General features: G+C 42.1%; 1 protein-coding gene across 12 annotated transcripts in view; it reads right to left on the minus strand.

Annotated features, from left to right (window-relative positions):
- Nfib (nuclear factor I/B) overlaps positions 1-18,536 on the minus strand; it is a 406,951-nt gene that overhangs the window by 94,655 nt on the left and 293,760 nt on the right.

An 18,536-nucleotide genomic window follows, 5' to 3' on the forward strand; every position in this document is an offset into this window, starting at 1 on the left:
TGAATCTATATTTTCTATATTTCTTCTCCTTTGGGTTTGACTCAACATAATTTTGAAGCAAACCAATCCTCTAGGACTCTTCAAGATGGATTTCTAGTTTCAAGGACTCTTCTGCCTCAGTCACCCTGATGCCAGGGATTCCAAGTGTGTGCACAGCACACAGCCTTCTAAACATGCTGCTTCTTTGGGAAGAAGGAAACTGAAATGAGATCTCTAAATTATGGTTTTTACCGTAGCTACTCCTGTCCCTTGGGTTAAAGATGGGAACCTTCATGATATACACAGCCATGACCCAGTGCTTTCGCTCCCCTGTGAAGGGCAGCCTGTCTAGTCTTGCTCTTCTAACACAAGTTCACCTAAGGAGGTGACCCACTCTGACAGAAGACCCAAGCATAAGGCTCTAAAAGGCTGTGCAAAGTGGATCCCTGTGTGCCCTATTCAGACATCTTATTTCTCACTGTCTGATGCAACCTTGAAATTGCACAAAGCCAAGTGATCCTGAGGCAGATTAAATGTTTCTGGGAATTTAACCTGATCTTCTTCCCCCAACTTCCCTCCTCAATGCCATTAATCAGCTCATCCCAAGTCACTCTGAGAACTAAAAAAAAAAAAAAAAAAAAAAAGCAAGAGCATGTTTTTGATCTGTTGAAATTTCTGTTCCTATCATGTGAAGCTTGTTCACTACTGGGTATGCTGAAGAGAAACGGTTCTGAGTCAAATCTATGGCCCATCCCAACCACTAAGCTACAAAAATGTCTTTTAGATAACCTGGTAAAAGTCCAATAAAAGTTTGGCCAATATAGATATGGCGATATCATCAATAGTGACCTGTGAAATGGTTGTCATCAAGCAGTAACTGCTACTGTCTGTGGTAGGCCAACCACTAAGGACCATGGCCATTAAATGACAATAAGTAAGAATCCTGGAGAACCTTCGAATCAGAAGTTCATCCGTGTTCCATGTTTGGCACATAGGAATGGTTGGTGTGTTTCTATTCAGTTCATAATGACCTATGAACATCCGTCCAGGTATCTATTTATTAGTGTGTGCACATAAGCTCAAAAGACATGGCACATGTATGCAGGTCAGAGGCTATCTTTTATCGAGTCAGGATTTTTCCTTTTATATGAGTTCTGGGGATTGAACTCAGGTCACCAGGTTGGTGCCTCAAATCCTTTTATCCACTGAGGCATCTTGCCGGCCCTAAATATTCTAAATATTGTGTGTTGTTTGAAGAAAAGAATGAAGTACGTATCGTATTTCTTCTTGAAGCTCAGAAGTGACCTTGTGTGCTAGGAACGCACAAATTAAAAGCTTAGGGATGGAGGAATGGGCAAAGCAGATGGGGAGCATCAGGTCACAGTCACATGAGGAGGCAGGGCTAGCAGAGGTGACAGACCACTCAAAAAGCAGGAAGGGAGGGCTGTGAACGTTTTCACCATAAAGAAATGCAAACTAGGAAAGAGACTTGTCAAAACTGAATTGAATGTTACAAAATGGATGCATGTGGTGACATGTTCATGGTACACCCCACAAACACGGAAAATTCTTACATTTGTATATATTAGTTTCCACAACAATTTTAACTAAAAAGCTAATTCATTTTAATGAAAGTAAGTTACATTTAAAAAAAAATAACAGCTTGATTCTTCTTAGGGAAGGAGACCAAGGTCACATCACAGAAGACATCAGAGGAAGCGAACCCTCAGAAGAGAGTCAAAAGAGAGCCAACCAGGAGGTGGTAGAGCTACAAGCAGGTGGACCTTTGTGCTCAACGTCAGCTTGGTCTATGGAGTAAGTTCCAGGACAGCCAGAGATATCTAGAGAAACCCTGTTGCAAAAATATATAGATATAAATAGTATGTCAGGACACGAGTGTGCTGATACACAGATAGTAAATAGTTTCCTCTGCTTCCAAGATGATCTTTATAAAACTCAGAACTGATAAGCTAAAACTTTATATCCCATGTAGCCACAAAAGAACTCCAAAGGTTTTAATGCATCATGGCACCTTAACTTGACCTCAGCCAATACCTACCCATGTGCCTTAGTTACTGTCTACCTACATTTGACATGTGTGCCTGGACCTATGATGTCGCCCCTTTGCTAATTCTGACATCCTCATGGTCAGTCGTCCTTTTAGGGTGTCTGACCAATGTGTGCCTTGTTTTATTACCTTATCTCTCAATGTCTGGGCTGATACCAACAAAGCTGAGTTAAGTCCAATGCACAGAGAACAGATGAGGGTATGAAGTACAGACATGCATAGCAAGCCACTCCATAGGATCACTTAGGGGTGAAGGAAAGAGACGCAGGAGCCATTCCCACAACTCAAGTTCAGGTGAAGGCTTGACCCTATTTGTCACTTCTAGATTGGACAATTGTGTATAGGAGCAGGGAGGGGTCACATGAGCACTTCCATCAGTAATTCTTACTGGCTCTGACCAACGATGGGAAATGCAGTTTAATTGGGGTCAGGAAGCAAGAATGGGGGAAAGGAAAGCCCAGACCTGAACACTCCCAGGAGATCTTCCACGACCTCATTTTTATGCTCAGACTAGAGCATCGGCAAGAAAACAAAGGAACAAACAAAAAACAAACAGACCCTGTCCTTGGGTGTGTAAATCCCCCATCCCAGTCAAAGATAAAACACAAGACCTGCCTGCACTACGTAACAAGTTCAAGGCCAGCTTGGGATGACTAAGACCCTGTCTGAAAGGATGAGAAAGAGGCACACAAACATGCAGGCAGGCAAATGCTCATATACATAAAATATAATAAACGACTCTCTCTCTCTCTCTCTCTCTCTCTCTCTCTCTCTCTCTCTCTCTCTCTCTCTCTCTCTCATTAAAGAGGATGAAAAGGAAGAAGGGAGAGCCTGAATTTGAGAAGGACAACTTCAATGTAACGTCATTTTGGCATAGACGGAGCAGACCGAGGTAAATTAAAGGCACTCTTCCGGCTCTAAAATTTTATGATTCTACAACAATATAGCTTTTATATTGAGCGATATCAGAAGAGTAAATGAAACCCAAACTTTAACCTGTTAACTTACAGATAGCTACAGCTAGAACTAAAATTAGTCATTGCAGGATAAAGGTCCCTTTGTCACAGTCCTTTGCTTTAAGCAGGTAAAAAAAAAGAAAAAAAAAAGTTCATTGTCAGCTATAGAATACCAGGGAATTTCATAGAGTCTGAGATCAGTTCTCTTTAAAATATCACTCATTATAAACACATTCACATATGAGATATATACCATGCCTGTTTTTCAGGACAAGAAGAGACCTGTCCTGAGAACAAAGCCCCTGCCCATCTTGTCCCACCCCCAAGACTGTGGTGACCCCAGAATACTGACTCCCAGGGAGGCTGACAGTAAGTTTTACATAATCACAGTCTCCATTATGTAACATGGGCCAGGAATCTTTTGCCCTCTAGCACAGTTAAAACACTGTTCAGTTTGAGAGGGCAGCTGTTTGGTTAGCGAAGGTGGTACGAAACTATGACTTTACAATATTTTCTTTTCCTCTTATTAAATGTTTATTAAAGCAATGCAAAGATACATGGACAAGGAGAGTGCTTTCCTGCTTCTGCAAACCTTATGAATATGGGGGAAATCTTTTTTTCTCCCCTCCCCCTTTCGGGTCTCCCATTAGTTTTCTGTCTCTTTCTCTTCTCTCACTCTGCCCTGCTAGGACCCCCACCCCCACCTCCATCCCCCACTATCTCTTCCCATTTGAAGTTCACATCTCTCCATCCCCAGGTCTCCCCTCTCTCTGTCTCTTCTCCATAACACGTTATCTACTCGAAGCCCCACCATTGCATAACTTAGCTAATGACACAGCATGCTTTGCTAGCTCTCCCGCTCGCTCGGTGATGGAATCCTGAACATGCTTGTGCTGAATCTGTATCTCTTTCTCAAAATCCAATGGGACATCAAACAACTCTAAATAGAACTGAGATAATATTTGTGAAAGGTGGCTTCCTCATACGTTAAACCAGGCTTTTTCAACCAGCACTTCTCAAGGCCTGTACTTTTGGTATAATACTGACCCTGAGGATATAATTCAGGAAAAAAAAAAAACATATAGTTTAAAAAGAAGTTAGCGTGCAAAGGATCCTTATGGGCAAAGTAACTCCATTAACAAAGGAAAAGCACAGAGCACACGGGTAATACACTTTATTTCTGCTCCCTCACACATTGCGCTAATTCTGTTCTTCAACTTTCTTATAAAGAACTACTCTTTTTTGCTTAACAGGGAGATTAGGTTCAAAGCCTCACATCCCAAGGATTAGAAGAAGGATTTGTTTGAGCCCTAGACTGAAAATTTGTCCACATGGAATTAGGCAAAGTCCCAGAGTGCTGAAACTTGAGAGAGAGACGGCACAGGAACACTGGAGGACAAAGTAGGTTTGCCCACCACAGAACCCAGGGCACAGTGACAACGTTGTACCTCTGCAGAGCCCTCACGAGACTCCAAAGGGAAGGCCAGGACAATAAGTCCCCATCTCTGCACCATGCTCAAGTCCAGTGTTGTCCACTGATACAGAGGGGGACCAACAACGCCAGGGGTACCACCAAGATCACCTGGGCTTCTGCCTTCCAGGCCTTTAATGTACAGAAATGGAAGACGTGAATCCGGTCATTGTCAAGATTGCTAACTTTCTACAGTGTGTTTTCAATTAAGTAAATAAAATGTGGTAATTAAATCAAGATTGCATAATATGTTTTTGATTTGTAATCTCATTTAAATTAATTAACTGACTCAATCCTTGTTTAGTTTTTAAACTGGCCTAGTTATGGAAAGAGTCCCCGGGAGCAAATCCAGTTTTCTATCTTTAAAAACAAGGCAGAGAAATCTGGCATGCTTAAGACTCAAGTGGAACTCACAGCATACCATAAACAGGAGGGGAAGAGTGTTAGAGCTGAGGGGGAGGAGCTCTGTGACACGATGTTGACTGGGAAAAAAAAATAGTTCTCACACTGGAGAGAAATAAATTGAAACATTATTTATTCAAAACATTTCTTTCCCAATTTTATGAAGATTGCATGTTTGTTGGGAGCAAAACATTTCCAGCTGTATTTTAAGTTTCTGAAGAGAGCTGAACAATTTATAATCTTTCATAAATGCTGCCCGTATCTCACAAGACTCCACGAACACGCCACTATGTACTTCAAGGAACAATTCACCAGTGCAGCTTGCCACAGAAAAATAATTGAGCACCTTCCAGAAACCTAGCCGGATCCAGGAGGGTCCAGGACGAGGCGCCGATAACTCGCTTCCATCTAGGAGATAGTTTGGCTCTCAGAGATACTACATAATACATTCTCCCCTCACTCGGGAGTAAAGAGCCCGCACTTTGAGAAACGTGTGTGGAGCGAGCTGGAAATAAAGCACAATGCCCCGAGACTTGAAAGCAAAATCATGGAGGGGAATTTAAAACTCCATGCAGACTTTCCACAGAAAGCAAATCGGCATTCACGTTCTCGGTCTGGTATCCTGTTAAAAGGAGCTTGTGGGAAAAGAAATGATACTTCCCCTGGAACCCCTTTGGTATTTGCTCCCTGCCTGGCTGAGGCTATCACACCTGCTCTAGCTTGTCCCCAGCTTGGTTCCCAGTACTCTAAATCTTATACATCACAACTTTGCCTGCAAAAGTCCCTTCTGTGCTATGCCATTTCATGTATTTTCACCAAACTTAATTTTTTTTTTTTAATCTAGGTTAAAGCCAAACCGACACAGTACTCTCTAATGTTTCACCTGTGATCTTTGTTCCCCAGGCAGGACGTGTTCCCCCCACACTGACCTGAGTCTGGACTCCTGCCTTCCTCAGCCATTTGTACTCTGACCCTCAGCAAACTTCCACAGGCCAGAATCCGCTGTCACCTTGCCCACTCGTTTACAAGCTGGATAAAATCTCACCCACCCGTGTTCACACCAATAAACCCAGTACTTGGGAGACTGAGGCAGGAAGGCCGTGGAGAGTGTGATGCCCGCTTGGGCTTTTCGTAGTGAGTTCGAGGCCAGCCTGAGATGCACTAGGAGACATTATCTTGAGAACAAAAAAGATCAAGCTGAAGAAAACAATACAGGATAAGAAGGAGACAAAGGCTTAGTCTGAACTGAACGAACTGTAAAAGGATTCCAAAATGGGGCAAAGGAGTCTGGAATGGCACTTCATACCCCTGAACACAGACAGTGAGAAAGACCAAAATAGTCTTAACATGTACGTTACATTTTAATTACTACCCCCACCCAGTAAAGCCCTTTGTGATGAGTACTCCTGTTTTCCCACCAGAGTCCTGACAAAAATGGTAACACAGGACTGGGTCAGTGTCCATCTGTCCTGCTTGCTATATGTTGAACTCATGGGATCAAGACCTGTCTCAGTTTTATTCGCAGCTGATCACAACTCTCAGCACACAGTAGGTGCTCACTTCTGTCTGAATGAACAGCTACAATTCTCTTGGAAGCAGCATGGAAGCTAGTAACACTTGAACAGCTTCGAATTACAATTACAGAGTCGGCAATAACAATCATAAATTTGGCTTGTTTGTGTTACCCACGTGTATTTTCATTTTTAAGGATCCACAACTTCTCAACAAATAAGATGTTGCGGTTTGTTGGGTCAATGACTCTGAATTTTTACCTTTTACAATGCTTACTACAGGAATGTTCTCTAAAATATTCTTTACTTGAATAAAAAAAATGTCTCCTTTATGTTTAGCCTAAAAAATCAGATGGGCCTGGTGGCCTAACCATTAATCCCAGCACAGCGGCAGGCAGATCTCTAAGCAGGAAGCCATTCAGGACTGTACTCTGAGAGCCTGTCTTTCAAAACAAAGTTTGGCCAAGTCATTTAAATGTTTATGTTTAAATCATTATATGAGCTTATAGAAAAAAATGATAGGCTTTTACGTCACATATTGATTGTGTGTGATTAATCACCTATCTTTGCTTTTTATTACATCCTGGAACGTAATTCACTGATGTTATGGAATACCTCTATGTAATCTAAAGGTTCCAACAGTGGCTTTAACAATGGATGGGGATGAGGAAGAACAGATTCCTACAAAGGGTAAAGGCGGGCCTGTCAACTGTCCATCGACGGTTGCTGTTTCTGACGGGTCCTTATCATAGTAATAGACGAAAGAACCGAAGAAGTCACTTGAGGAACAGGAAGTCCTCTGATTGTGGTAGATAATGGCTTGAATGTTCCCACAGTTCCTTGATAAGTGGTTCAAAGAACTTCTGTCCCCATGTTTTCGGGGCAGAACCTAATTTACCAGGAAAGCTCCGTATATAGCATACCATGGAACTAACGTGTTTTCAACAGTAAAAAACACAGAAAGGAGACAGTCACTTCCTCTTGCAAGTCAAGGCTGCACGAGAGGAAATCCACTCAATTACATTGATAAAATAATTAGGAAAAAAAGCTTACCTAAGGTTTTCTTCATTTTTTTTTTATGCTTTTTTTTTTTTTTTTTGGTTCTTTTTTTCGGAGCTGGGGACCGAACCCAGGGCCTTGCGCTTCCTAGACAAGCACTCTACCACTGAGCTAAATCCCCAACCCCAGGTTTTCTTCATTTTTTAAAGGACGATCAATATTATTCTACAGACATGTTTAAAAGGACTATAAAAGGTTTACAATCTAAAGTTACAACGTAAGTTTATAATCTACAACCTGCATGAAATGAAACGCAAAAACTTGTTATAATTATGAAATAATCATGTTTCAAATGATAACTTTTAAGAAAACTGTTTCAAATACAGATAATCTAACAGAATGATAAATTGCTTTTTTTTATAAGTCCACTGTTGATTCTATAGATGGTTTCTTGGAAGATGAAGAAAAAAAATAAAAGGAAAGAAATGCCTAGTGCCATGGCTGTTTAAAGAAAGAGACAAAGAGAACCCAAATTAATATGAGGACTCTGAAACTTCTCAGAATACCTGCCATTTCATCTTTGGTTGAGATTCAAATTACCTCCTCATAATTCAACTCTATAAGCTAATTTCAAAAGCATGGAAAGCAAACAAGTATCTACAAACTTTCTATCCCTATGTCTTACCCCTAAAAATACACAGACCTGCATAATCATATAAATCAATGACTTCAGAAGTGATGCAATCTTAGCCTAGATCACCTCAAACCCTTTAGGATAAATTCATCTTCCATGTTTAACACAACCATACCTAGAGTTCTTATTTCTCTAAACTGATTACCAGGCCAGCCTTTCAAAACTGACACTACCTTCCAATCAAAGAAACAAACTATGTGCATATCCGACCAACAGCAAAATCATAAAAGAACCCAGAAACCCATGCTGATATTTGCAAGTTACAGATACTTGCCAGGGCAGCAAACAAGATCTTTGCAGGTTCTTGGTTTCTCCTCCTAATGAGCAGAAATTCTGGTTTTTTTTTTTTTTTTTTTTTTTTTAGCCTTAACAACAACAACAACAACGACAATGCAGCCCATCACAGGTTGGTTCTTGTTTCAAAGAGATTTAGGTGCTGGTTCTAATTAGAGAAGACCAAATTCATTTTGAAAAGATTATTAAAATTTGAATATTAATCAAGGAGATCGCCTATGGAGAATTTTTAAGGAGAACATTCAATCCTGTGAATAAAAACACTCAGTGATTCAATTCCAGCAAAATGGATAGATAGATAGATAGATAGATAGATAGATAGATAGATAGATAGATAGATAGATAGATAGATAGATAGATGTGAGAAAACTGTGGATGATCTCATAGAAGCCTCAGGCTTCCTCCAATTCCTTTTCCTGGAAAGCACCCCCCACCCCTTGCAAAAGGGAATGAATAAAGAATTGGTTATCTGTCAGTTTCTGAATACGGCCTTGACCAGTTTTGTTGGTTGACACTAGGTGGGAGCAATGGCAGGACCAAAGAAAAGGGAACCCTTCTTGCCTCCTGTGTGTGTCTATATACACCTCCACAGGAAGTCTTTGTTCTCTGTTTGCTGGCTCTAGCTACCACTAGACAAGTCCCTTCCCTTGTACATCTGTACCTCCACACAACTCCACTCAAAGACTCTAAAATCAGGACCTCTTCTCTTGATCTCTCTGCTTGCTGGTGGCAGGGGGCTGGTGTCTGAGATGCCTCGAGCATTTGGCTTTTCAGCAATTATAACATTTTCGGAATTGGTCCTTTCCAGGAAGTTCCTTCTAGGGGGATCTCTGGGAGGAGTTCTATTATGGCTAATAGAAGCAAGTGAGTTTTGAAGTCTGACATGTTTATCACTCTAGAATCAATGCCAGGCAACAAAGTTAATCAATATAAGTCAGATTAGATATAATGCCACTTGGAATATTCAAATAATTATTATTATCATAAAAATAGGAAAGGAAGAAGGAGAAAGGAAGGAAAGAAGAAAGGAAGGGAGGAAGGAAGGAAGGGAAGGAGGGAGGGAGGGAAGGAAGGAAATGTTGCCTCTATACTACCCTAAGCATGATTCTTATACACCAAGGCCTTTCGTGCCACATGATATTGACATATAAAGATAATAACATAATTACATTTTCAAAATCAAGCTCAAAATATAGTCTTCTGGGACATCTTTGGATAACTCCATTCCATTTCCATTTTCTTCCCTTTACCATAACACAAGCTTTCTCTCCAATGATTAACAAAGTCCTTCTTCTTGAATGCTATTGCCACACACAAGGCTGTGTGTCTTTGGGCTGGAAAAATTAGGAGCTTGATGGATTTTATTTAATGTTTTGCAGCTGCATTTTCATGTCCTGATGCTCTGCTGAGTCACTTGACACTCTCACCATAACCAAGTTCCTTTTCATGTCTGTCTGGATTAGTTTTTTTGTCAACGTGACGAAAGACATAGCTTTGGGAAGAGGGAACTGAGAAAATGTCCCAACCAGATTGGCCTGTAGGCAAGCCCATGGTGTATTTTTGGTTTTGTTTGTTTGATTGATTGATTCACGATTGATTTGGTCCAGCCCACAGTGGGAGGTGACACTCTTGGACTGGCAGTCTTGGGCACTATTCAGAAAGCAGGCTGAGCAAGCCACGGGAAGAAAGCCAGTAAGCAACACTCCTCCATGGCTTCGGCCCCAGCTCCTGCCTCCAGGTGCATACCCTGCTTGGGTTCCTGGCCTGAATTCTCTCAGTGATGGGCTGTTACCTGAGACAATGTCTCATTTGTCCGCTATTATCCAAGTTTGTGCTGTTTGTGTCAGTTAACACTGAACAGCATGTGGACATTTTATCCATTGAAAACCCATGTTCATTAAGAGCTGGAGATCCGGCTCTACAATTAAGAGCAGTTGCTCCTCTTCCACAGGACCCGAGTCAGTATCTCAGCATCCATATCAGCTCCAGGGAGGCTAACCCTTTCTTTTGGACTCTGTCAGTGCCTGCACTCACTTGTGCACCAGCCCTCAGCAGCACCACAGGCACATGAACGTGCAAGCCAAAAGGAACATAAATATTTTTAAGGAAAAACTATTTATTAAGCTATTTTAAATTTGATTCTGAGATCTTAATCTCTGCGTCGTAAGGCAAAACTTACAAATTTAACGAAGAAATAGTTGTTGAAAAAGGAAAATGGGAGTAGAGCCTAAGTAGACAGAAGATAGCCATGGAGGACACTGGGCAACGACATCTACGTTTTGTGTTTCTCCTTCCCGTTTGTGCCAGTGAAATAGCTATAGAGCACATATTCCCTTGGCCCAGGGGCAAGGCTATCAGCTCTGTTAAAGGATGGGCGTTTCCCCACTGCTAGTTCACAAACAGGCTAGCATTGATTGACTTTTTCCTTTCTGTTTACCTGGATCAGTTTTTGGCTGAACATTCATTAAGGTTAAGGCATAACAAGAGGTGATAAGGTAGTCTCACGGTCATTATTCCTCCCAGGAGGGTTCCAGGGACGTATCTAAGTAGCAATTTGGTTTACGATGAAATGAAAAGTAGAAACTTACACAGGAATTTTGAAACTACAATTAAATATTTTTTTTAAAACCCAAGTATGTATACGTTACCTAACTTCACATTGTCTCCCATAAGATGTCAAAAGCAGAGGTCCCTATCGACTCTGAGCTCCTACATGTGGAAGAGGTTTCCTCTGCTAGGGACCAATATCATACCCAAGCCGCCATGGACACTGATACTTGAACCAAGAGCGTAAAGATATGTTATCTTTAACCATAATAAAACAAACAATAGTGTTAAGATGCTGTAGTTAATTGTGTCTACTCCCCAGGGAGGGCAGCCACTAAAGCTGCTTCAAATCCAATGGGGAGATTAGAAGTAATTTTACTCCTGATTGTCCTACTTCTACTAAAAAATAATAATAATAAATCTGCCCAAAATTCATTATATTCATTCTGCAACTCTAGAGTCCACAGTAAAACCACAGAGAAGGGAAACAAGCAAGCAGGCAGGCAACCACTGAGACTAGTTGGGTAAGTTTTTGGTTTGCAGTTTAAGCAGACCTTTGACATTTGACCTTTGGCTTCCTAATCTTCTCAAAACGTGTTGTCAATCTCATAGGAGGCTTTAAAATCAAGAGCTGCAAATGTAAACTTTCCACTACTCCTGTATTACTAAAGAATACAAGAAGTAACTTGGATCCAGTCACTCAGAAAGTGTGCGAAATGCATTCTGCAGATCGTGGGCCAGCTAGACAACAACACGGAGGAGCTCCTTCTTTTCTTACACTTGTGGGAGGTGATGAAGACAGCACCAGGGCCTTCGGAGCTTTGCAAGCACCTTCACCAACGTCTTCTGCAATCCTAAGAGGGGCTGCTGTGCTGTGCACGCTACTTGCCTTACAAAGAATGTGGCTTGAGGCCCTGCAGTGATAGGAGACCTCACCCCCATTCTTCCATGCCCTTGCCCTAGAGACTTTGTCTGGGTCCTCAGGGATGTTGAGAAAACCCTCTGCCACACTGCTCTACCTCAAAGGATCTACGGGAGAACTTTTGAAATGTATATTTATTCCATTCCACTGGGGTATTAGAACAAAGACTTGATAGGACTTCTCTGGTGCACTTTGATCCCTACAGGCAACGCTGTCATAAAAATAAAGGCATTGTTGTTATTATTCTAATTGAGTTATTTATGAATGATCATCTTGATGGAGTCCAGCCCTCAGATACAGAGCAGAAAATTCTACTAAGTCCTCTGGGGGACAATTGCCTCGTGGCAATTAAACCCATAACCGCATTTCCTTATTACTGTTACAAAGGACTATAGTTCAAGGAGAGGCAAAATAGGGAGTTTAAGAAAAATTAGGCTGTGTTCCACGGAAGATGCTGAGCTTGCAAATGTGGGACCTAAGACTGTAGGTGAACTCTGAAGAACATGTGTTCCAAATTAGCAGGGTTTTGTGTCCGTCATATCAGAAAGTCAGGTGTCCCTGAGGCTGCAACTTTTTAGCAGAGTTTAGGAGTCAAGAAAGGAAGAAATAAAATTGCAGGGGTGACCTGGGCCTAACTCTGCAAAGGTTACTGCGATACAATGATAAAGTGTTGGTCCATGCAGAGCTATTGTCACTGCAAAGTCCAGAAAGCATGCAAGAACCTTGGGCTTGTGCTTACGAGAAAGATCACATGTCCAATTTTACATGAAATCTCAGGACCACGCTGAACTTTCTCTGAGTCTTTGGGCAGGATGCAGCCCTACCCTCTGTCAACCAGCAAACATCATGAGAATCATCAGTAGGTAGCTCTATTTCAGTCAGTTTAATGGACATCAAATGGAACTTTTTTTCTAGGCAAGGAATAAAACTTCTTTGCCTTATAAAGTATTAAAGTTACAGTGCAGCTCAGTGGTAGAGCACTTACCTAGCATGCAGTAAACCGCAAGTTCAATCTCCAGTACTGGGAGGGAGGGAGGGAGGGAGGGAGGGAGGGAGGGAGGGAGGGAGGGAGGGAGACAAAATTTCTCATCCAAAATAGATATCAGAATGTAGACACAGATTGTGGCGGCCCCATGTGTCATGGAAAACAGTTCACAAAAACATAGACCTTAAATCAGAAAAATTACTTAAAGGAAATTTCTCATTATTACTGTTCTAGAACTTCAATCTTCTAAAAAGCGGTATCTACTGGGGGTCTGTGTCCATTGATGAAAGGTGAGCATGAGGAAGGCAATCCGAAGAGATGGCTGGGAAAGGACATATGCTGTGTGAGAACAGGAAATCTTGCTGGTCCTCTTGTGTAACCGATGGCCTGTTCAGTGCATACACTCGGGGAGTGTGAGCGTCATTCCAAAGGCTGGTTCCTGAGCCTCAGTGCCAGTGGCTGTGTCTCCTACAGCAATGCCAGGGCCAAGGAAGTGGTACTCCCATTCTGCAAGCTCCTGCTAATTCAGCTGCTGTCCCCAGGCCATGCACAGGCTGCTAATTCTAGTTCACAGCCGCCAAACAGGAAAGCAAAGTCAGGTTCGCAACTATCAAGTCCTTTAAAAAAAAAAAAATGTAAGCCTTTGGCCAAAACCTATCTTCACATTCTTCTCTTCCTGCCATGCAACCCATCAGGCTTTGGCCAAAGATCACAAGTGAACTGAGAATCCTGAAAAGCAATGCACTGGGATCCACACTGAACCCTCCTGAACTCTAACACATTTCAGAGCCGCTAACAGAACTGTACTAGAAGCACCATCCGGACTGGCTCAGGGATGCTTCAGCTTCAGCTCCAAGAGATCTGAAGTGACCCTAAGTTCCACTCTGAGCACTCAGTGCTACAGTCTTCTCCAACTTGTGCACAGAAGGATTAAAAAGAAAACACAAATATTGGCCAAGGTGACTTGAGGTTACTTGACCTTTCTGAAGGAAGGAAGATTTTTGGCAACCATAACCTGGCAGCTGTCTGGAAGGCAAGGCCAGGACACAAAGAGGAAGACAGGAAGCAGGGAGCTGGCCATGTGTCCTTGGCAGGCAGCAGTGCAGCAGGGTGAACCACCTCGTCCCTGCCAAACCAGAAACAGCAGGGAAAGCCCAGCTAATTGGCAAGTCGCAGCCGGCTACAGTGTCCATCTCTGCTTTAAATGACTGATGAAGCTAAATGGAATGCCAGACCCTAATCTACTTAACTAGGATCCTCCTCAACTCGCTCAGAAACTTAATTTGCTCCTGTGTGTGTTTCCCAGGGAAGTGGTAAGGCATAGCTTAAGATGGCAAGGGCTGAAAAGAGTTTAAAGAAAAAACTGTTCTGAAGTCTGGTTATATCCATAGACATCTTGCATCTTGCTTCTGAAGGGTGCCTGTGCATGAGAGAGAGAGAGGGAGAGGGAAAGGGAAAGGGAGGGAGGGAGGGAGGAAGAGAGAGTGTTTTAACTAGCAAGCCTTCCACTGGCTCATTTTTTCACTCAAAATGTAGAGCCATGTTGCATACTGAACAAAAACTTTAGTCCATTTGCAGAACTCAAGACATTTAAAAACAACGACAACCCCCCTTTGAGGAAGCTGCAGGGCCACACCCATTTACTTTGGGCTACTGTTTCTACTTAGGCATTGGCTGGCTCAGCTAAGGGATGATGTAGCCTCATCTGCTGGCTTCTGGGTCTTTGCCTAAAGTAGGGACTCACACAAGGAGGAATGGCAGAGGAGGCAGTGCCAGCAAACTGAGCCTCGCTTGCTGCCGCTAACTGGGTGATTCTAGGGACCTGAGCGCATGGTCTTCTCGCTGGAGGAGTGCACTCAAAGGTTGGGCACATTTTCTTTCTTTCTTTCTTTCTTTCTTTCTTTCTTTCTTTCTTTCTTTCTTTCTTTCTTTCTTCTTTTTTTTAATGAAGTTGTTCATGTCTTCTCCCATCAAAATTTCACAGTGGCTTCTGCTTCTTTAAACACAGCCGCAAATAATGAAATTAAATTGAAAAGGTATTGCAAACACCTTCTCTCAAACTGGGGAAAGAAACATCTTACAAAGGAACACAATCTACAGAGAAGCAAAATAAAAGAGGAATACCCAGACACTCCCTGATCTCCACCTAATAAGGATCGAAAGTAATCTTCCAACCAGCATCAGAGCCCAGGGGTGCCTGACCACCACTGCTATTCCCATCAGCCACAGAGGGTCCTAACTGACTTCAGACTCCACGTATCTGGACCCTTCAAAGGCCCCATCCTTTTGCCTTTGGGGACCAGTTCCATTGTCTATGTAAGACTCTTTTTGTGGGAGCTGCTTTTGTGGGAGCTCTTTCTCTACTGTGGGACCCTTTGGTACTGTCACTGACTAAGAAACCCCTTCCACTGGCCCACCTCCTGGTTCCTGCCTGTAACCCCAAGGCAAACTCAACCAGCTCCATTTAGCAAAGTTCTACTCATTGTCTGGGACCCCCAACCCTCTGTAGCTAACCCTGCTCTCATTTGAATGTCAAAGTCCGTATTGTTGTCCTTCCTGCAGGACCTTTCCCTACCCTCTCTCATTTCAGTGAACCGGAAAGACTTGCTGGAAACCCCTTAATTCCAGGTGTTGCTTCAGACCTTATCTTTTAAGGCTCCTCCCCCTTGTTTTGCTAATTGCAGGTCTCCATGCTCTTTACCCATGTGGCTTTCATTACGGAAATGTCGCTACTCTGACGTCAGACAAACTCCAATTTCATCTTTAAAGCGCTTGATTTCCTTCATCTGGTATATTCTTCCTGGCCCTCTTTCTGCATCCACCTAATGAGACCACCCTGTAGGGCCACATAACTTCGCTCCCATCTCTAATAAGGCTTTAACACTGTGCTGGGGCTGGCTGCGCATGCGCTGTTTCCCTCCATAGTTGTGACTGACCGTATCCTAACGTACCTTGTACAAACTGGGACATCTGTTTACATTGCAGAAAGGGTGTTATCTTAAATATCCTATCCATGAAGAAAATGGATGAAAACCACCCATTCCCTCAGGAAAGACAAAATAATTTAAAAGAAAGATTAATAATGAGCTACCAGCTTACTCAAACAAGTAACAATAGTGAGATGCTGGGGCTAGAGAACAGCTCAGTGGGTAGCCATGGGTTCAATCCCCAGCAGCAAATGCACCTAATTCTTAAGTGCATTTGGCCATTTGGCCATTTGTTTAGTTTTAGAAGACTGAAAACCAACAATGTTCCTTCTATATATTATTCCCTCCTATAGTTATTAAATTTATCCACTTAGAAAAATAAATGGTTCAGCTTAAAATTTACAAGTAATGTTGGGTATGGTGGCATACTTTAGCCCCAGCGCTCTGGAAGCAGGTAGGCAGATTCCTGTGAGTAGGAGGCCAGCCTGGTCATAAGTTTGTTGGGCCAGTTATATATTAAGACCCTGTCTCTGAAAAAAATAAATTATAAATTTAAAAATAAGTAGACACAAGCAAGCAACAGACCACGAGTGCTGGGTTGCTATCTGCAAAGCATCATGGGTATAGGTGACATCAACAATGATGGCCAATGAGAAGGTTGCACCACTGCTGCAATGTGAGACCCAGCTGTGAGAAGAGCGGCTTAACATTCTTTGCCCTCTACTGTCTTCAGTATCAAGGAATCTATGGGCTAGTTGGGAAGCTGAAGAATTAAATTAATAATCATCTCAAATTAAAAAACCATCATGTGGTCATACCCTAGTCTAGAAGCTGGAGAAAGACTAAAGGAAGGACTCTTTAAAAGGTCCTAAGAGAAAACACCATAAAAACCAGTTTTCTATTACTACACCCACCACTAAGAAAAAAAAATACTACCTTAAAAAAAAATCATAACCACACATAAAAAAATGGCTAAGGGCATTGGCGGCTTTTGCAGAGGACCCAGGTTATTTCCCCAAAGTCACATGGTGGCTCACAGCCATGCAGGACTCCAGTACCTGGGGATCCAATGTTCTTCTGACCTCCACAGGTACCAGGCATGCCTGTGGTTCATATACATAAATAAATACAGACATGTACACGCTCATATACACGTACACGGACACACACGTACTTGCACACGTAAAACACTGATATACATAAATCTAAAAAACAAAAAAAATTAAAAAGAAAATAATCATAACCAAGACAATGTATCCAATCTAGAATAAAGAAAATCATAAGTTTTTAAATCTGTTTATAAGAAAATGCTTTGATATATATGGCATATGTGCATGACTTTCCCTAATTTATGAGAACTGTGTAAGCAAATCACTGCAAAGACACTTCATTGACTATGACTATGACTATTCCTTATTGGGGAGAGGTGCTTTTAACAAATTCATTTAGTTCCAAACTTAGCTGCAAAGCCCCATGACCTCTACAATTTTTTAGGTTAGCTAAAAAAGATCTATTGACTGGCTTTGTGAGCAGAACAGTTGAATGCTACTCTAGATAGAAAATTATTTCTTTCAGTCTATAAGAATAATTATCACGGCGATCACACAATTATTATAATTATATCTGTAAGAACTGTTATTGGGAATTTATCTCTGAAGCTGTCTCATGCATTGCAGGGGACATTTATCCTTTTTAATGATCAACACGAGTGTCTTTATGCACTACATAAGTGATTTTACCTCTTTCTATTAATATCTTCTTGCATGCTTTGGGAGCCAAAGGAGACAGCCCCCACATTTTTCCCCCAAAGCAGTTCTTTGAGTCAAGCCAGGACTGTGGCATTTTCCAGATAGAAAGCTAAGCTTCCCCTTCATGGCAACCTAACATTCATAGTATGCTTTCCTAAATGGATGGACAGTTGTGCCCCCCCCCAAGCCCCTCAAATCTGTGTTTCATAAACTGTACTCTAAGAGAAGTAGCAATAAAGTTTATTACAGAGCTAAAGTATCTGCATAAACCCGGTTAATTGAAAAGTGGGTGGAGAAGGCTGCCAAATTAAATGTTTACATTAGCACAGCTGTATTGTAAAAACATTCTGCCCCCTGTGCTTTGTAATTATAAGATATTTCTGGACTGTGTATCTCTACAAAGTTTATCTCCACTGCCAAGAGTGTCTTGGCACAGAGTGGCTGCAGCTCTTGGCAGCCAGGGCTCTGCGCGGGCAGATCTAAAATGGCTGCCAAGCGGCCTCCTGAAATGTCGTCGGCCTGCGCCTGGCCAGGGCAAAGGCCACTGCGGCTGGGCAGGGCTGCAGGCTGTCACAGAGCCCAGGGGGCATTTCCCACACGGATAAGAGATGCTACCACAACATACTGTTTTGTTTTGTTCCCTAAAGCTGCTTGAGAAACCACAAAGCATTATTTGAAGGCTACAAGTTAGAAACGCGAATACGGGGATCTGGTTCCAAATTCCATCTCCGTCACAGGTGAACCCTCAATGCCTTCCGCTAATTAAAGCAGCTCATTTAAATCTGTGTGAAAAGGTAAAATTAAATCCTCTTGATCACACTTAAATTTACTGTGGAAGCGCATGCACAGGCCAGTTGCCATTTGCAGTGGTGAAATGCGCTTGCACTCAGAGCCCCAACACAGTATGCGTGTTTAGAAAATTCAGGCAAGTCCAATCGGCTTCTCTTTTAAAGGCTGTGATCCTTTTATATCATTCTAATAACATTATAAAGCAACCCCTTTTTTGCCTTTCTCCAGCAAACACCTTGAATTT

The sequence above is a fragment of the Rattus norvegicus genome, chromosome 5 (assembly GCF_021556685.1).
Source record: "Rattus norvegicus strain SHRSP/BbbUtx chromosome 5, alternate assembly SHRSP_T2T, whole genome shotgun sequence".
NCBI classification, from domain to species: domain Eukaryota; kingdom Metazoa; phylum Chordata; class Mammalia; order Rodentia; family Muridae; genus Rattus; species Rattus norvegicus.